Source organism: Dermacentor albipictus, chromosome 1, assembly GCF_038994185.2.
Source record: "Dermacentor albipictus isolate Rhodes 1998 colony chromosome 1, USDA_Dalb.pri_finalv2, whole genome shotgun sequence".
Taxonomy (NCBI): domain Eukaryota; kingdom Metazoa; phylum Arthropoda; class Arachnida; order Ixodida; family Ixodidae; genus Dermacentor; species Dermacentor albipictus.
Window position 1 is genome coordinate 393037860 of NC_091821.1, and position 18472 is coordinate 393056331.

An 18472-nucleotide genomic window follows, 5' to 3' on the forward strand; every position below is an offset into this window, starting at 1 on the left:
ACGTCCAGCTTAAAACAGGGGATCAAGTCCTGACGTACGTTACATTCGTTTACAACACCACCATTCAGGAAACTACACGATTCACACCGTTCCGTCTTGTTTACGGGCGCGAGGTCCAGACCACGCTAGACGCTATGCTCCCGCACGATACCGACACATCACTTACTTGCGATGCCGAGCAACTTGCTCAACACACAGAGGAAGCTCGTCAACTCGTGTGCATACACATCACAAAGCAGCAGAATACAGACATGCGACGCTACAACCTTCGACATCGGCAAGTCGAGTACCAGCCAGGTGACCAAATCTGGGTGTGGACTCCAATCCATCGCCAGGGGTTGTCTGAGAAGCTGCTTAGTAGATACTTTGGACCCTACAAAGTGATACGCCACGTTAGTGAAGTGAACTGTGAGGTCATTTCCGATGGTGCTGCGTCGCCTCAGCGTCGACAGCACCACTCAGAGATAGTGCATGTTATTCGCCTCAAACCATATTTCGCGCATTAAGCTGGCGCCAACCCGATCTCATACGATGTCCACACTTCCACTTTCTAGTTAGTTAGCATCGGGTCGATGCTTTTCTTTTGGCGGGGGAATAATGCCGCTAGGTGTCACAAGCCAGCACTGAGAATGAAGTGACTGGAATGCACGCTCGGCAAGAGGCAGGTGCTGAAGAAGTGGAGGCTGAGGACGCTGGCTTGAGTATTTGCACGCCATCTTGTATAACTGTCTGTCTCGCTGATGCCAGGTACATCTTCAATTGTCTTTTCGTGACAATATATTAGTGATATTATTAATATGTTATATCCGTGAACACTTGCTTGCAGAAGGTGAGCAGCATTCATTAGTTTTGCAACACCTGCACTTGTTATCCCTTATGAAAGGGCAAAGTTCAAGGAGAAATTGTGTTTAACCTAATTTTTCTCAATTTTGTTTGGGGTTCAAAAATCTGGAAATATTGGTTTTTACCCGCAAAATAAAGGGCCCTTTATATATGTCCCAGGTTTGACTCCACCCAGCACCGGAGAAATTTTAAATTATTTTTTGTCATTGAAGATCGGCATATTTTCAGTGGCGCATAACAGTTATCCAAGTTGGCATGAAAAAACTTCATTGAGGAGCGCATGCCCAGTGGCACATACGCAGTGACCCAAGTTCGTGCAACAATTGGTTTTGAATCATGTTCCTTCAGTGCAGCAGCCTGATGTTGTCCCCATCAGACCTACTACTACTCAGTGTCCCAAGTTGGCGGTAAAACGGTTAGAGACCCAGGAAGACAGGTAGAAAAATAGTCTGCTAAAGGTGCGTGAAGTTCCCAAAAATCTAATTGCAATAAAGAAAAAATCTCATTGGCTTTCATCTAATCCTTTTGCTGCAATTGGTGTACGAAACATTGCGGCTATGATGTCAGCTGGTTGCTTTTGTAGTCTGCTGTACAGCAAAGCATGGGGGTGCGGAAATCACGAGAGGCACAGACAAAGGCAGCTGCATTTTTTTTTTCTTGGCAAACCAGGCAAGTAACAGTGCTAAGTGTTGTGTTGACCAATAATGACTACAAAATGTAATCTTCATATGAAATTTCAAAAACAACAAAGCACTGGTAAGCACAATGTCTTTTTGTAAAGTTTTTGAGGGAAGAGCAAGTCACAATATATAGACGATGTGCTCACTTCTCTGCTTGCAGGCATTAAAAATTAATGAGGTTTTGTCATCTTCAAATGCAACTTTTCGTTAGTGGTTTCAGCTCTCTGTAGGAACAAGCAGAGATTTTTGGGAGCACAAGTAATGCATTAATGCACAATTAATGCTACACGCAAGCATTAATGCTTGCGTGTATTGTTTTTTTAAGCACCCTGGAAGTTAACAAGATGAAAAATTCTTGCTGTGAAATAGTTTGTTCAGTAATGATCACATATAGCTAGCTTTCTTGCTGTTGCACTGTTTGAGTTATATTAAATGTGTAAGCATTTCTATGCTTACCCAACTAGAAAAACCGATCCTCTGTCCATCATGTAAGATGATCGCTTTCAAGATAGAGCAGCAAGCAACTTTATCATCCTGCTACCTGTCGCTTCAGTGTGATCAAAGTGGCGAGAAAACAGTACTCGCGAAGCTCTTGGGGCATGCCCCACCATGCCTCTTTCACTGATCGCTTTCAATATATGGGCCCACGTGTCTCTCTTCAACACGAAGCGGTAAACACAGCATGGAGCTATCAGTGGTTGGCACACTCTGTACACATCGCTGATGGCTTTCAAGATACGGTCCTTGCAGGCATGCTATACACAGCTGCCGCTGGAGTATGTTTGCTCACGTTTCATAATGGTTCGAAGGCGATGGATAAGGCACTAAAGAGCAATAATGGCTTATAGTGATTGGAACACCATCATCGCACCTGGCTGTATCTACCGCCTGCAGTACTTTGCTTGTCATCTATGCACCTTGCGCCGTTTCATATCGCCACAGCACTGTTGTTTGTACTGGCTGGATCAAGTTTCATAACATTGATAATGGCACCGGGCTGCATGGAGATGAGCAAGTGGCACAATGTTTACGCATACTTAGAGAACTGTCAGAGGAGTTTCTGCGTGAATTTTTTGGCATTGTTTTACATCTCTTATGTAGTGTTGATCATTGCATGCTCTCTCTTTTATATTTAGAAGTACTTCAAGTCTTTAGGTCTTTCCACCTTGCTTAAATTTTTGTTTGCTTTAAATTATTTTTTAAAAACAATAGAAAGATAGAGTAGAAAAGTTCGATTGCCTAAGCATTGGCTCTGCTGACTTCACTGTGTAGATAGCAGCGACCAGATAATATAGAATGTGCCTGTGGGTCTGTTTTGTCCTTTCTCATTTGGTTTCATCAATTGTTGCAACTGTGAGGCCATCGTATAGCCATAGAATAACAAGTGCAAAAATATGCAAATGCACAAATAACATTTGAGTGGGAATAGCGTTTATTACATACTGAATGTCATTTCATAAAGAAATACACTTTGTGCTGTGGGAGACATGTTCATTGTAGAGATGGAAGGCACTGGAACAGATGCCATGTGATATAATACTAATTCTAAAAGTGCAATTTCAGTGGTGTGCAATGAGACATACTGTAGTAAGAGAAATTCAGTAACAGGCTCAAGAGAAAGCCCCTAAGCGCCTGTTCAGAATTGTATCAGTGACACTCGGCTTTCCTTGTATGCTGCTGAAATAGTTTTTTTCAATCGGGGCATCTGTTCTACAGCCTTCCATTATTTATCATGTATGACACATTCATCCTTCCTTCTGTACCAAGTATCCTTACGAGATAAAATTCAGTCACTGTTCCCATTTGGCTTTCTTCCATAATTTCTGTGTCTGTTCTGCGACTTGACCAATAAGTTGTTTTACCAAGTTTCAAACAGACTCTCGGCACAGAATTAGACAGAAATATGGAACCAAAAACATTGACATAGTGCTGTATAGCAACTCATTTTTATTTGCAAGCGTGTGTACATATATGCATTCATGGCATCAAGTTGATTCAAAACCACCAATCAAAAATTAAATACATGGTTGATTGGTAACTGATTAGTACATGCTTGTATCATCTTGATGATACCATGAATGTTAGTGTGTGCGGGTGTTTGCAAATGAACGTTAGTTGGAAGACGGCGCTCAGTGTTTGCGTTCCTGTGATTTGTATGTAATTCTGGGTGGAAAGCCTGCTAGGGATTCACAATTCCAGCTCGCCCAAATCAGTAACTTGTTCTGCCAGGCCGTTATGTATAGTTTTAGCTACATCTGCAGCCTCTTTGTGTTCCATGTTGCATGCACGTCTGTTTACCCCTTTTGTTCAGCGAGCATCACCTTTCCTGTGGCCATGCGAACTTCTGGGATAATTTTCTTGCAAGTGCTGTTTTTGTGACGTAATCTATTGAAGTTGCGAATGTGAACTTTATCACTGACTATGCATGAGCGTGTCTTTTGTTTTTTCCCTTTTTTTTTCTTCTCCCTGAAGGGAAGTGCGCATTTCAATGTTGCGGGAGATTCTGGACAGCTGCAGACTAATTTTATGTGAAGCAAGACGGCGGCAGCCTGAAAGCAAAAGCCAGTGTAGGGCAATGGACATATCGAAGCATGGTTTGTGTAATCTTTTTTTTCTGTTTCTTTTGCTCATTGCTTTTCACTAAGTAGGTGACCAGTGCACTCTCGGTGTGGTGCACATCATTGTTGTCACACACATGTAACATTGGTTTGCATGATATCAGTTCTAGTGGCTGAACCATTTATTTTAGTTTATTTATAGTTTTGTTTTGTTTTCCCGATAACTACCGCATTCTTGTGCTGATATCTTCGTGTGGTCATGCAGTAGTGTCAGAGCTCGTTTGCAGTCTAGGTCCAGGCTACCAGGGGCACCCAGATTTATTCGGAAAATAGAAAAGAAGATTGCCTAATTGTTGCACCATAAATTGATTGCTTTGAGTTTTAATCGAGTTTTACATGCTGGATGTACATCTTGGCATTACCATTTTGCCAGAATACCAGGCTGCAGCTGTGAACTGAAATTTGTACGGTGATATCTTGTGACACTGTGCTCAGCGAAGCTGTGTAGGCCTCTTATTGCTTTCTATGGCTGCATGCTCTTAGTTTCTTTATTTACACTTATAATATGGAATAAGCAATATACAAGACTGATTAGACCGCATTTTTCACTGCACATTTGTGTGAAAAACGTGTCACGCATGCTACTCCCAGGACTTCTGCTTGTGTTTGTCATGGTTTAGTAAGCTAAAATTGTAACCTTAAAACATATACATTCTAGTCAAAACATTCTAGATGTTTATCTGCTTGTAATACTAGATTTAGTTTTAGCTGGCTTTTATTTTGTTCTCTCAAATGAACTGCTGCTCTTCAGTTCCTTTGAGAGAAAGGTGCTGAACGTCTAAAAATTTAACCGAGGAGCTTCGCGACTATTCCTTCTTTCTCTTTTTTTTTCTTTTTCTGAGAGAGACTGTTTTTTCTGGGCATCACGTGCACCAAATGCAATGAAAGGTCTCTAATCAAGCGTGAGCTGCTACACATGGTTTGGGCACAAGATTGAAGCGGAAACTTGCCTCCTAACAAGTAGATGAAGTAGCCTATTGCAAGCTACATTTGTACAATGCACAAGGCATGCCATTATGAAGAAGGAATAAAACTGATAATAATTACAGGGGAAATATAAGTTGGAACATGCTTGGCTCTTGCATGCCAAGTAGTTTTGTTCAGGGAAACTGTCATGTGTTCCCTTTTTATTTCAAAGCAAAAAGAAACATGTTGCAGCCCATAGTGTAAGTAAGCCTTTCCATTTCATTCTGGCCCACCAAATGCTCACAAATAACCACATGCAAATTGCAAAAAAGTTTGGCCACACCTGGTATAATAATAATAGTGTATCAAGACTGGTGTGAGACAAAAGCAGCACGTTTTTTGCTGGCCTTCCTATTGGCTTAGGTAGGTTCTCGCTAACTTAGCTAATGCCTCTTTCGTTTCTCTATTTTGTGGCACCTTGTTTGGCTGGGAAAGTTCCAGCTTGTTTAATTGTAATTACAGCATCTGAACTCTTTTTCTTTATATTGTAATAACTCCTACCTTTGTATGGCTACACATCAACTTGAGCATTTTTGTAGTATTGACATTGAGACTGTCATAGAAGCAAAGATGCTTGTTTTATTGTGAGGCTGTGTACTCTGCTGATCTGTTGCACTGCATTAGAATAGACACTGTCAGAGTAAGTCTATGAAAGGCAGGGCCTCTGCAAGCCCTTTGTCTTCTGCAAGTGATCTTTGAAATTGAAGCATTAATACTGCACTTCAATTAGACCATCATCATCTAAGTAAATATGTAAAACCTGCTAGAGAAGACTGCTTGAAAAAAGGGGGAAGTTATCAAAGCTAGCAGCTGTTCTTATCAAATAACTCAAGTGATTCTGTGGTAACGTCAGACTCACGTCGTTAGATACTTTATAACTGGATATTATGAATTATCATGCATTAAGGTCACCTCATCGCTGTACAACCACACAGTGAACAACTGTGTTCATGGAGCCAAGTAAAATCTACCATCAGATATTTCAAGATCTTGATGTGGACACAACTTGTGGCACATTAGTTGTGCCTATACCATTCCCTAAGGCTGACAGGTACATAGACAAGACAATGTCGACAGCATGTCTTTACCACAACTCTTCGACCTAAAATTGCTGATTTATAGAATTCCACGGAATCTTTGTGCAGTTGAGATGTAATTTTTCAAGGAGCTATAAAGTACTCATTGTTCTGGAATTTCTGCCGAAGCTATTGACAAACCTTTCATTTTTGACTTCCTTTAAAAACAAAGGTTCAGTCCAATTTATTTCGATGAGTTCCACTGGTAAATAAATCACACATTTTTTCTATTATTTTTTGCACAATGAAGTTTGGTGCATAGCACCATCTCAGTTCTAGAAATTGCTGCATGCATGTTATTGATGACTGAAAGCATAAGTACATTTTGTGGAATGGACTCATTGATGCTCGTTATGAAAACAGGCTGGAGCATTGTCTACCTGCTAACAGCCCTTAAATGAACTATGCTGACAAAAAGAAAATTTTGTTGAGAATCAAGTTTTGCTGTGGAAGCTACTGCTGCAGCCATCGGGAAGTGAGCCAAATGGATATCAGTGTTGCTTCTTGTGCTCAAATTTAAAAATGGAAAGAGGAATCGTTATTATTGGATGGATTGTGTGCTCATTCATGGAACGCCATTGGTTTCACAAAATCAATGAAATGAGAACAAATGGCATACTCAAAATCTTAACATCTTAACTCTCTGGGACCTGTTTAGTGATAAAATAAATGTTAAATAATAGAAGGATGCCAACATAAATTAGAGATCAAACCTAGTTAGATTATATTCTAGTTGACATTAAGAGAAAACAGGAAGGTAAGCAGGTTGTATAGCACTTAGAACTGGTGTGTTAGAGTAACGTAATTGGGGGGTGCCAAAGGAAGAGAAGTGTATATAATAGTGCCAGAGAATTTGGTGGAGTGATAAAATTAGTGAATTTTCAGACATATGATGGAGTTTGTTCATAGAACATAGCATATTGTAGATTTCTGGGGGAGAGCTGCGATCTTTAGTGGAATTGAAATAGGTAGATGAATACGATGATGACAATGGCTTGTTTTGCTTTCCCTTTACTCTTTTAGTGTGACTCTATCGAGGAAGGGGACCTCGGACTTGGAAGCAGCCTGACTGCACTAACGGCAACGAGAGTACGGCTCGTTGGCATGCAGGGAGATGCTGTCTGAATGTGCCGTTTGCTAAGGGTGCTGTTATGCCTCCTGGAGGCTTTGGTGCAAGGGTGCTAGTGCCTATTGAAGCGTGCATGTGGTCCTCACAGTTCACAGAAAAAGCAGCTACGGTGAATGTCGCGTAAATTCGAGAATCATCACCGCACTACTAAGAAAGGCTAGAGGCACTTGCATCGAGAGGTCGCATAACTCTACTGTGGTTTTTCTGCACAGAACCTTTTACTGTTGTGGAGCCACATTGGGCCACAGTCTGGCAAATACCTGTTTTCTTCGACCTAGTGTTTTGCACACGCAAGTCAGTGTCCATGCAAAAGCAGTGTTGTCTATTTGCAAAGTTAAGGCCACAGGGGCTTCATTTTACTCAGTACTTGTGTTCTACAAGTCGCACAGTGGGCATAGCTGTGGAGCTCACCCCCACCATGGTCAGTGGCCCTGCTAGGAAAGTCGTTGAGGGAGATGGCTGATGACTTAAGCCTCGTTTGTGTGTGCGTGGCTCAGGCACTTTTGCACTCTGCACGTTAGGGTTTGCAGTGTTTACGATTGTGGTACTAAGTGGTTGTCCCAACGGTCCTTATTTTTTTGGCAGTGGCTGTACTGCGTGCTTTTTCTCTGCTCTAACACCACAGTTGATTCCATGGCGAGATATGTTTTACATAAGGCTAGTGGAAAGCAAGCAAACATATCATAAGAAGTTTAAGGTGAAATGTGTAAATGCTAAACATAGAAAAAAGGAGGTAATATGACTAAGCTTAATTGGGTATATGACATTTATGAACAAGCATATATGGTATCTTTTGCTAAAGGAAGATGCTTGGTGTGTCCAAAAGAGACATAAAAGTGAAAGACAGTTTGGAACACTACCTGCAGTTTCTCAAAGCATCTCTTTCTCATGCTATGAATTATGTGAGTGTTCATCTGAAAGTAGTTTATAACAGCGTCATTATCATCCTTTTAAAATTTATACTGCATTCAGAAACAAAACGAGGCATAAACTGGCAATGTTTGTGTCTTTTTCATGCTTGCACACCAAAAGAAAGGACCCAAATTTATAAATATATTAGGAAATCTGCAGCCTTGTACAATGACTTCATAAATTGTGTTTTTGGTGTAAAGTTTCAATAGAAGTTTGGCCAAAATTTTCTTTGATAATAACACTTTTTGTACTGTGCAGTAAATCTTGAAAAATTGTATTTATTGAATTTTGGTATAGCTTTGAACAATTACAAGAACTAACATTTTTATTTCATGTATGCCTCACTTTTGTTAATGTGGTAGGGTGGATTTTTTTTTTTCACCAATAAATTGGAGTTGCTCTTGAATTACAATCGAGGTCATGGAGGAAGCTTATTTAACATAGCCTGCTGGACTACCAAACTTGCTGGTTGTCTTGTTAGACTTTTGCGCAATCTTCAATGGCTTACAGTGTTTCTTCTAGCAAACTCCTCTTGCTCATCATGAGCATACTCATTTGGAAAGTAAGACGGTTAGACCTACGTTTAACATGGATGTGAGCCCACACATCGGCAACTAATTCATGTTGTTGCCTGGCTTAAATGTTAGCCCTTCCCAACTCTAATTTCTTGCTGATAGAGTCTTCCACAGGGTTGACATAACAAGCTTACAGCTGAGCGAGTTGGTATGAACTTATTGCTATGCAATGCATGAAAGACAGCACACTAGACTCATTTGTTCCCTTTCTTTGTTTGGACCCTGCCTGTCATGCTGTTCGTAACAATAATGTACTGATTTGGGTTGAGCATTGCCTTGTCCTTTCTTTTTGTACAATTTTGAGAGGGAAATATTGGTAAAAATAAGAACACGACATAGCTATCAATTTATATTGGTCGTACTGAGACTACGAATGTGCTAGCGCAGCCCATCATTCTCCATTTTCCACACCGAATCTGCATTCTGCCAGTTTAATGTTTGAAGGAAATTAAAATTGTTGCTATTTCTTTCAGATAAGAAATTGGATTAAGTTTATAACAGCAGCCTTTTGTCTTAACGCAGGTGTATTGCTGGAAGGACGGTTAGACAGGAAAATAAATTTATTTAGGGTTCACTGATACCACTGTGGTTAAAGCAACCAAATGCAAGCCATGATATGAGTCATGATATGAGCCATGAAATGCTCCAAGCACATGAAAAGCAAGATAATGTCAACACAGAGCCTACCTTGAATAAAGAATATTGCACTCCCAAACGTGCTGTATAAGAAACGAAAAGATTCACCGTACCTAATGTTGCGTTCCTGATTTCTATGATGCTAGATTGGTTGAGGCCAAGCGCTGCCTAGAATATAAAAAAAGTAAAGCAAAAAGATCATTGGAAAATAACATTTCACAAAGTGTATTAAAAGTAAAAATCTGCATTTCTATATCTCCAATATCACTCCAACTGTTTTGATCCTCACTGAAGTCAATATGTATTAAATTTTTGAGCACTATTGAAGCACAAAACATGACTAAGTATAAAGGTCAAGCTTTCATAAAAAACAGCACAGCATGGCTCGATCTCCATTGATTCAAGCAAGCTTAGAAATGCCCTAAACATGGGCATATGAGCTGGCAATCCAGTTTTTCTCGGCTGATAAAAAAAAAAAAAAACTATTCTTTATGTTGCCAACTTGGTGTGTATGTTTGTGATGCATAAACAAAACCACTTGCAAGGCTCAAGCACATGCACAGGTTTTGTGCTAGTAACAATGCATGAGTGTGCTCAAAATGTTGTTTATGTACACCCTGGTGTCCTCTTCAGTCACATTATTTGGGATGATTCCTCATGTTTGTGATAGCTGGTAGAACAGTATTAATTTTTTACAGTTTTTGCATTAACATCATATAATTATCTCTTTTGTGCCTTTTTTCTTCTAGACCAGTCATTTTAAATGGGCTTATATAGCGACTGATAGCGGTATGGTAAAGGGAGGTTCACATGAGCCAGTGGATATTGCCTAATTTTAGGCTGTGAGATGTAAGGTAAAACAATCTCTCTAATGTGATTGGCATGATTTGTTTAGCATAGAGATTTGGAGCTGATAACATATTTTTTTTTAATTTTATGCGCTATGTGTACAAGTTTGACATAATAGTTCTGCAGAAATCTGCACTGCACACACACAAGTGAAGTAATCATGCAAGGTTTAGAGTTCAGGAAGAAGAAAACAATTGACCATGCAATTGCCACAACATAAGCTGCAGGTTCTACAAAAAGGGCAATAAGCACTACAAGACATGTGTAACCATCAGAGCCCAATGTCTTTTTAAAATGTCATAATGCCTCTAACAAACATTACTTTTTCGTAATTGTGTAAGTTATCTAACCTGTTGAAATGCAACATGCTTCAGGTGTTTTTGGCATAATCGCAATGTTGCACATATGCACACATTACAGGTGTTATCACGTAGCAGGAGATTTATATACTGATGACATTTAAAGAAACACTTTATGCTTGCATCTACGTTCTTTTACTGGATAGACCAGCAATTTTTTTATACCACAGATGTCCTCTTAGTGCAAGAGGCACTTAATTCAATTTATTGTCGGGCACGGAACCCAGGGTGTACTTGATGGTTTAGCTGAATTAGCTTTGCGTGGGCCATGGTGGAAGGGTTTCAAAATGTAGCAAATTATCTGGCTTTACATTTGCCACTTGCAGTTCGACAACAGATAAAAAGCAAAGTATTAAAAGAAATGTGTATGTTGCATTATGTACATTGACTTAACATTGGAACAGGTGAAAATTAGGTGAAAGGAATCGCTAGGAAAAGAAACAAGCGATGACAGAAAGCAGCAGCAGGCGATAACTCACTACACAATACTGCACTGGTCCACTTCCAGCTATTCTGGACCAAGAGAGAAGTAAGAAAGGTTGACACATTTGAAAGCTTACAATTGACTTGCAAGACGGAGCAAAGGCCCAGAGTGGCATTTATTGTTACGTAAACAGCAGAAAACGTGTAATGAAGCTTGCAGCTCCTGGCTTTTATAGGCACAGCCATGTTCACTGGTGATATCAGCTTTGGATTTAAGAATGTGGAAGAGCCTTGCATTCCAGGCTGTCTTTTGATGCGTGTTGTTTTTGCACATTAGAGTTCCAACGCCAAGCATTCTTCTCTGAGCCAACCCAGATTTTGTCGTGTATCTGAAGATAGTGCAGTCCAAAGTCAGCCAGTAAAAAGAAAGAAACCACAGTATAGATAGTCATTGTACACGACTTCTGCCCGAATTAAATTAAAATTTTTATGTCTAGAAAGAAAGTGCATAGAAGTGCATTATTAACCATGATATCATTGCATCTCTTGAGAAGTTCCTTTGCATCAAAGGCTGGGCAATCCTTGCTCTAGATCTGAAATTGCAATTACAATACTGTGAAGAGCATGTATAATTGCTCGAGTGTGGTCTGCCCTCGGCATCTGGCTGTCCGTGGCCACGCACATGCCCAGTGTGACTGGTTATGTGCAACTGGATATGTGCTCATGCATACATATATGTAGGGTATATATACATAGGCAGACAGACCCATAGATTACATGCATTGCAAGAACAGTAACCATTCGCTGCAGAACACTTATATGATTCATAACAACCAATTTCTGCCAAAAAAAGCTTGGTTTGCATTATGTAGATGTCAATTGGAGTTACGTGCTTAATCTTTGATCAGGTGCATACATGAACCCTAGAAGTTTTCCATATGGAAAATGCAGTGGCAAGGGGCTTTTTCTTTGCTCGCCCAAAGCTAGTGGGTCCCCTATTCCAAAGCTACTTGTTGTGCATTCCACTTTGAATACTGACATATGATTCCGAAGCCAGGGACTGCCATTCTGCTTTCGGGGGTACCCTCGCTTTTGCATGACGTTGTGCCTAGTGCGATGCCTCCCTTTAGAGATAAGTCTTCTGCTTTCTGGCTTAGCCAATCATCATCCGTTGAAAGTGGTGCCCCCAAAAGTAATTCATATATAGAGCTCGGGCTTCACTTGAGTTTTTTTTTTTTCTGGTGTGTGTTTCCTCATTCGGCACCATAGTGCTGCTTGTGTTGGTTGCAGGTGTCTGTGTGTGATTGAGCTTGTGTTTATAGCAAGAACTTTTATGGCGCTTGTATTAGTTTTAAAGCATTGTTTGTACCAGCGTAGGACTCTCTTGTGGCACCGCTGGCATGAGATCTCCCTTAGTGTTGTGGCTTTGTGGGTGATTATGCAGAGGATTTTGCATTGCAATAGCTTCTAGACTGTGCCAAGCACTCTCCACACTTTCTGACCTCGACTGTAATGTCAGTGCAAGCTGAATTCTCATTTATGGACATTGCCTTTCATGCTTGATGTTTCTTTGAAAAAAAAAAAAGAAAGAAAGAAAGAAGGCCTGAGGCATATTTCTGCCAGTGCCAGTAAAATGCGGTCTGTATTCCACAGTTGTTTTTCTCACTTCAGCTATATCCAACATTTCATTTATTTTATCGCTTGCTTTCTTACTGGATGCAACATGATGACATCTCTCAAAAGAGCTGTCATTGAAAGTTTGCTTATGGGTATTGCGGGACAAGTGTTCTTTTACAGACCCCGTATGGGGTGGGGGAAGCAAGCATGAGAGGCTTTTTTGACACTGCAATAGAGTACTCACAGTTGGCCTGTTGTCATTTCTCCAGTCTCAAGTCTAAATATCCATGTAGTCAGTCCAGTATCCTCTCTTTTACATGCTCGGTTGCAACTTATTTCATTGTCTGATTAGCTGTTAAAATATAGCTTACCTTTAGGTCTGCCTTGCTGAAGCGACTGGAAACTGTTGTAAATGCCCCTTCGTTCTTGTGCAGTTTGTGGTTGTCTGCACAGTTCCATGGTTTTATTATATTTCCCAGTGTTTACCTGTAGATTGATATTATATACTCCTGTGTGCTTACTGTGTTTTGTTTTTGTACTCCAGGGCTTTGTCTGGTGCTTATGGATAGGATTGTTTGGTATACTGAGGTGATCCGGGGTTGTCCCAGGAACTTCTGTTTTAGTTTAATTCTATATTCAATGGCAGAATAGGTGGCCATGTTTTCTGTGTGCCATTGTTTTATGTGCACACTTACGTTTATAGTTGGTGCTTATAGCACTTGGGCATTCATTCCCATTATGTTTAATAATTGGAGTGTAAATTTGTCTGATTTTTGTAACTCCAGAGCCGTCATAGCTACATGGAGTTTCAGAGAGCTTGTAATGTGTCTAGTCATCAATTTAGCCTTTCTTTTCTTTTTTTTTTTTCTCAATGGACCATCTTGGACATTCAGTCATTTTTTTTGTTGTTGATGAGCGATACCTTTACAATTGGAAAGTGTTTCTCTCTTTCCCCAAGTGTATCTGTCTCTACATTTGCGCCTTTTTTTTATGTGTGCTTTATTTAGTCGGAAATGTGCAATCACATACATGCAAAGTAATGTTGCTCAAGTGTGTAATGTGGTGCATAATACAGAATTCAATGCCGAGGCATAAATGTGTGTTATGTGTGCTAGGCCACGTTTCAACTACAGCTGTAATTGACGCTAACTGTTCGTACCTCGGAGGGGAATTGGCTTCGACAGACATGTAAAATATGAGTGCTGCAATCATACATTCAATATGGCATTAACTGCTTGGCCCACTGATTGATGTACGAATGAGGCGACTCATTCATCTCCGTTTTTGATGTAAATAGAAGACAGCGACTTGGATGACTGTTTTCACTGCTTATGTAGCTTGTTGCATTCCTTGCCATAATGTATCAGTGTATGAAATGCATTGGCATTTTCATTCCCCCTTTTCTTTTTTTCTTTTTGGCATACTATGTGTGACGTTCAGGAAGTGAAAACAAATTAAAGTATTTCTCTGCGTGAAGAACTATTGTTTCCATGTCTGTGACTTCAATTCGTGGAAGTACAGTTTAGGTTGTGTGAGTTCTTTGACAGTCATAAAACAAAAGATGCAGCCATCCTGTCAAACGTGTACAGAACAAAATTTTTCTGGAATAATCACAATCCTACATAATACTTTCGGTGTCTTCTCTATTTTACAAATTTTACTGCAGTAATTCATTTGGAAAAAGAATTGTTTGAACATTTCACTGAACATGTGAAACTTGCGGAGGATGGGTGTGCAATTATTAATGCGATAAGCACTCTTTGAAAATCGTCCAGTTTGTGGTGCATATCCGTGACCCGTGGCCGAAGTTGTTTGCTAGCTTGGGCCACCGTGCATGTACCCACTGCTGCCTCGCCGAGCAGACGTACCACTAAGTATGTGCCCGAATAGGCAACTTGGTGCTGTCTGGCCTGGTGAACTACTTGGGTCTATGGGTATGTGCCCGAGCAGAGAACTTTGATGCTGCATGTTCGATATTGATATATTCCCATTTTTGGCCAATTGCCCAGAACAGATCTGCCATGGTGACACAAGGGGTATGTAGCTTTGAATATAATGAAGCGATAGCGCCCCATCCTCCTTAATAGACAACTCCATGTCAAGCTCAGCCGCTTTATGGATAGCCATTTCAATGAAGTTGCCGTCAAGATACAGTGGGGATTGCTATGAAGCTTAAACTGGGGGTGCAGTGGCTACAACAAGGTATACTCTGTCATGGCAACATTCAGCATTGTGTTTGCCAGAGATATTGACACCTTGTGTGTCTGGTGACATGCCCATAAGGTTTCATGATTCATGGGTGGCATGAGGATCACTAATTACAATAGTGATCCTGACATATAAGATGTACCACCACCCATCACCAGAATGATTGCTAATTGCATCATAACGTCGCAAATCACCTCCCGAGGATGGATGCGCCGCCAATCTTTTTCGTTCGAGTGGCTTCGTGAGGCTGGAGTGCCAGACCAATTTGCTGAAGAAAATTGTACCCACATCAAAAATTGTGTAGAAACCATCGACGATGATAGTCAATGTAACCGAATAGCCCGAGCGAGCGACAGCCCCCCAGGCTCCTTCTCCCCATTGCCCGAAAACACGCGCCCTTTCCCTTGGTGCATTTCCTCACCTACGTGCCTGGCACGAATGAGTGGGCAAACAAGTTACAATCCCTCCCCTCATCGCGCTGACGATGTACGCCGCAAAAATAACTGACAATTCAAACTAAAGCATGCACGACTTTCTCGGAGAAGCGATTCTCACCGCTAGCACACATGACGTCACACGTTGCGTGTGTGCAGTGCGAACAACTCGCGAACGACTCATGCACGGCAGTCAGGGCTTCCTTGTCCGCTCTAGTTTCTAAACATGTACGCAGCCGGCATCGTCAAGATTCTTTCGTATTACAGGCGAAGAAACTAGAGGTCATAGCATAACGCGGTTTCTGGCCCACGTGAAAGATATAACTACCCAAGCGGGTTGCAACCCTAGTGAGTGGGCGAACTGCCGGCCGCATGAATTCACGAACTGCGCCCGAGCTAACGGTCCAGCTCTACCACAGGGTTGCCCCTTCAAAGATCCTCTTATCACCAATCACAAAATTATGGCGCATTACAGACACTGCAGGAGGAAATTCTCTTCTTCCAGCCCGAAATTGAACAGGGCTCAGGCCGCTACATTCAGGCTCCTACAGACGAAATCCTACCTCACCATTTGACCTCACCCCCAGAAAGCTTCCCGCAGTCTTGCTCCAAATGCGGTCACGCATGCTGCTCCTTTGACCACATGCTCTGGCTGTGCCCGCACAACGTGGGCTCCGACCTTCAATATAAGTCCAAATGGGACGCCTTGCTGAAGAGCTCGGGATTCACGCACCAACTACAGGCCGCCCAGAGGGCCCGCGACGTCGCAGAGAGTCACCATCTCCTGATCCCGTCGTGGGCGGAGCCACCAACTTGATTGGGGAGCCTTTGGCTCGCCCCAGTCAAGTTCTTCAGGACACTCCAATAAAGTACTTGTCACTGTCACTGAAACTGTCGACGATGATTGCAACACAAGCGATAGCATGAACGAACAAATGAGCAAGCAAGCAACGAACAATGAGCTACTCAACTCTTGAAGAGGTAGTTGCAGCAGCATGTACCAGAAGCCTGCGCTATAACATTCCTGAGCTCTTTCCCGTGGTTTTTGAAACCGAATCAAATAGCGATGACACTGAATTGATCAGTTTTCGAATAGTGTCGAACAATAACCTTTAGATTAGGCTTTGAGGTCGACCGGTTCACGAGTCGTCAGAGAAATAACGCCTAATTTGTCAATCATGTCCATGCTATGTTGAATTAATCAAGATATGAAATAGAGCAGCTGTACTATCGAAAACGCAACAGCCGCAGGATCAATACGAATTTAAGGATACTGTTCTTATTATTAGATATTTTTGAATATTCACACTCCCCCATATCTACAGCAAAACCGATCGTCAAATTCGGCTTTTTCTGCGCGCGCTCTTCAGGCACGTTCACACCGAAGGCAAAGCGAACAAGTGGATCCGGCCAAGCGGCCGCGGATTTTCCGCTTTGCAAAATATACGCGGCCGCTTGGTCGGATCGCGCACGGACTGATTTTTTCCGCGTGGACAAGTTGGTCGCTTTGGCCGCAGCCAATCGGAACCCCACACAGCGGAAGTGCTGGTGAACGAATGTCTTTCTCTGGGCTTTTCGCTTCTGTTCTTGAAAAGCGTCGAAATGGGCAGTTGGTTGGGATTTATAGTAAGGTTTGTTACAGCGCAAGACAAGGACAAAAGAAGGTATAAAACGACGACACAGTGCCGTGTCGTCGCTTTATAACTTCTTTTGTCCTTGTCTTGTGTTGCGCTGTAACAAATCTTGAAAAGCGACTATACAAGTGGCGAGTAAAATGCCAATGATCTCGTCTTCTTCGTCTGAGCTCATCATTTTGCAGAGGTAGATAGCGAATGGGAGTGCGCCAACCCACGGCGAAAAAAAATATCGAAAGTGCGCATTATTAGATTTGGCAGACGATCGCGCTGCTGCCACCATTTGTAAGATTTGGATTCGGGCTTGTAGGACGATCGGAGGAACTTGGGGCGACAGGACTAGGCGAGCAGGATTTATTCACATTTGAACATGAGGATACATTTGCAGTCTAGCGTGGCTCCCAAATGGAGCACGCAAGACGACGCATACAGCAAACGAGCACACAGCTCACGAGTACATTGACGATCACAGAGCACGACGACGAGCACACCCTAGCATCCGACAACAGCCGCTTATAACCACTCCGTTCGACGTCATCGTTCGACGTCACCATAGAAAGTCCTCATGGTCGCCTTTGTGAGAAGAGGGAAGGGGTTTTGCACACACACATGGCGCACAGGTTTCGGTGCTCTCTCCGAGGGCCGACGATCTTTGCAGCGCAGTCGTTGTGGTATCCATTATCCCGCGTCCCCGTAGTCAGGTGGTCACGCCCGAACTCAGCTGGCACCTCTAAATTCCAGAGCGGACCTTGCACAGCAGCCTCCGCCGCTGCACATTGTCTGGTGTCTCGAAAAGTGCATGGGGAGGTTCCGCCAATTACCTCCCCTCGAGAACTCCCCTGAGCTGACCCCTCGCTGCGTGGCTGCCGGTTATCCGCAGTTCTCTGAAGTGCGCCACCACCCCATTTGGATCGAAACACATGCAGCGGGCTGAAATTGCTAAAGATATTGCGAGATGCCCCGCCTTCCCGGTGGCGCGGACAGCCAGACAACGCGGCTGGTCTGAACAGGCGCGGGCGCTCGCCGCTTTGAAAATCCGCGTGTCCGCTTAGACGCAATGCGCCTTCCGCCCGGCTAGCCAGGGACTTTCGTGGCGGCCAAGGGGCGGAGCAAGGTCACATGTCACTGATCAGCCTATCGCTGGCGTCGTCGGCTGGGTCAAAGCCTTTCTGTGCTTTAAAATTAGTAAGGGACTTTAAGCCCGCGCTGCCGCCGCCGCGGGTGGCAGGAAACAGTACAAGAATGCACGAACACCAAAGTGGCAGCGTTTGGGGTAACGGTGGAGAAATGGCGTTCGCGCCAAGTAGGGGTATTTTGAGCACTCGCTCGCCGCTCGAGGGCTGCCGCGCTCGTTATAAACTTTATTTGAAATAGTTTCGCGATGAATTAGACGTTGATATTTAGACGAGAATTACACGTTGATAAGAGTTAATGGAGAATACCTTAGTAACTTGCGATTCGCTGATGATATTGCCTTGCTTAGTAACTCAGGGGACCATTTGCAATGCATGCA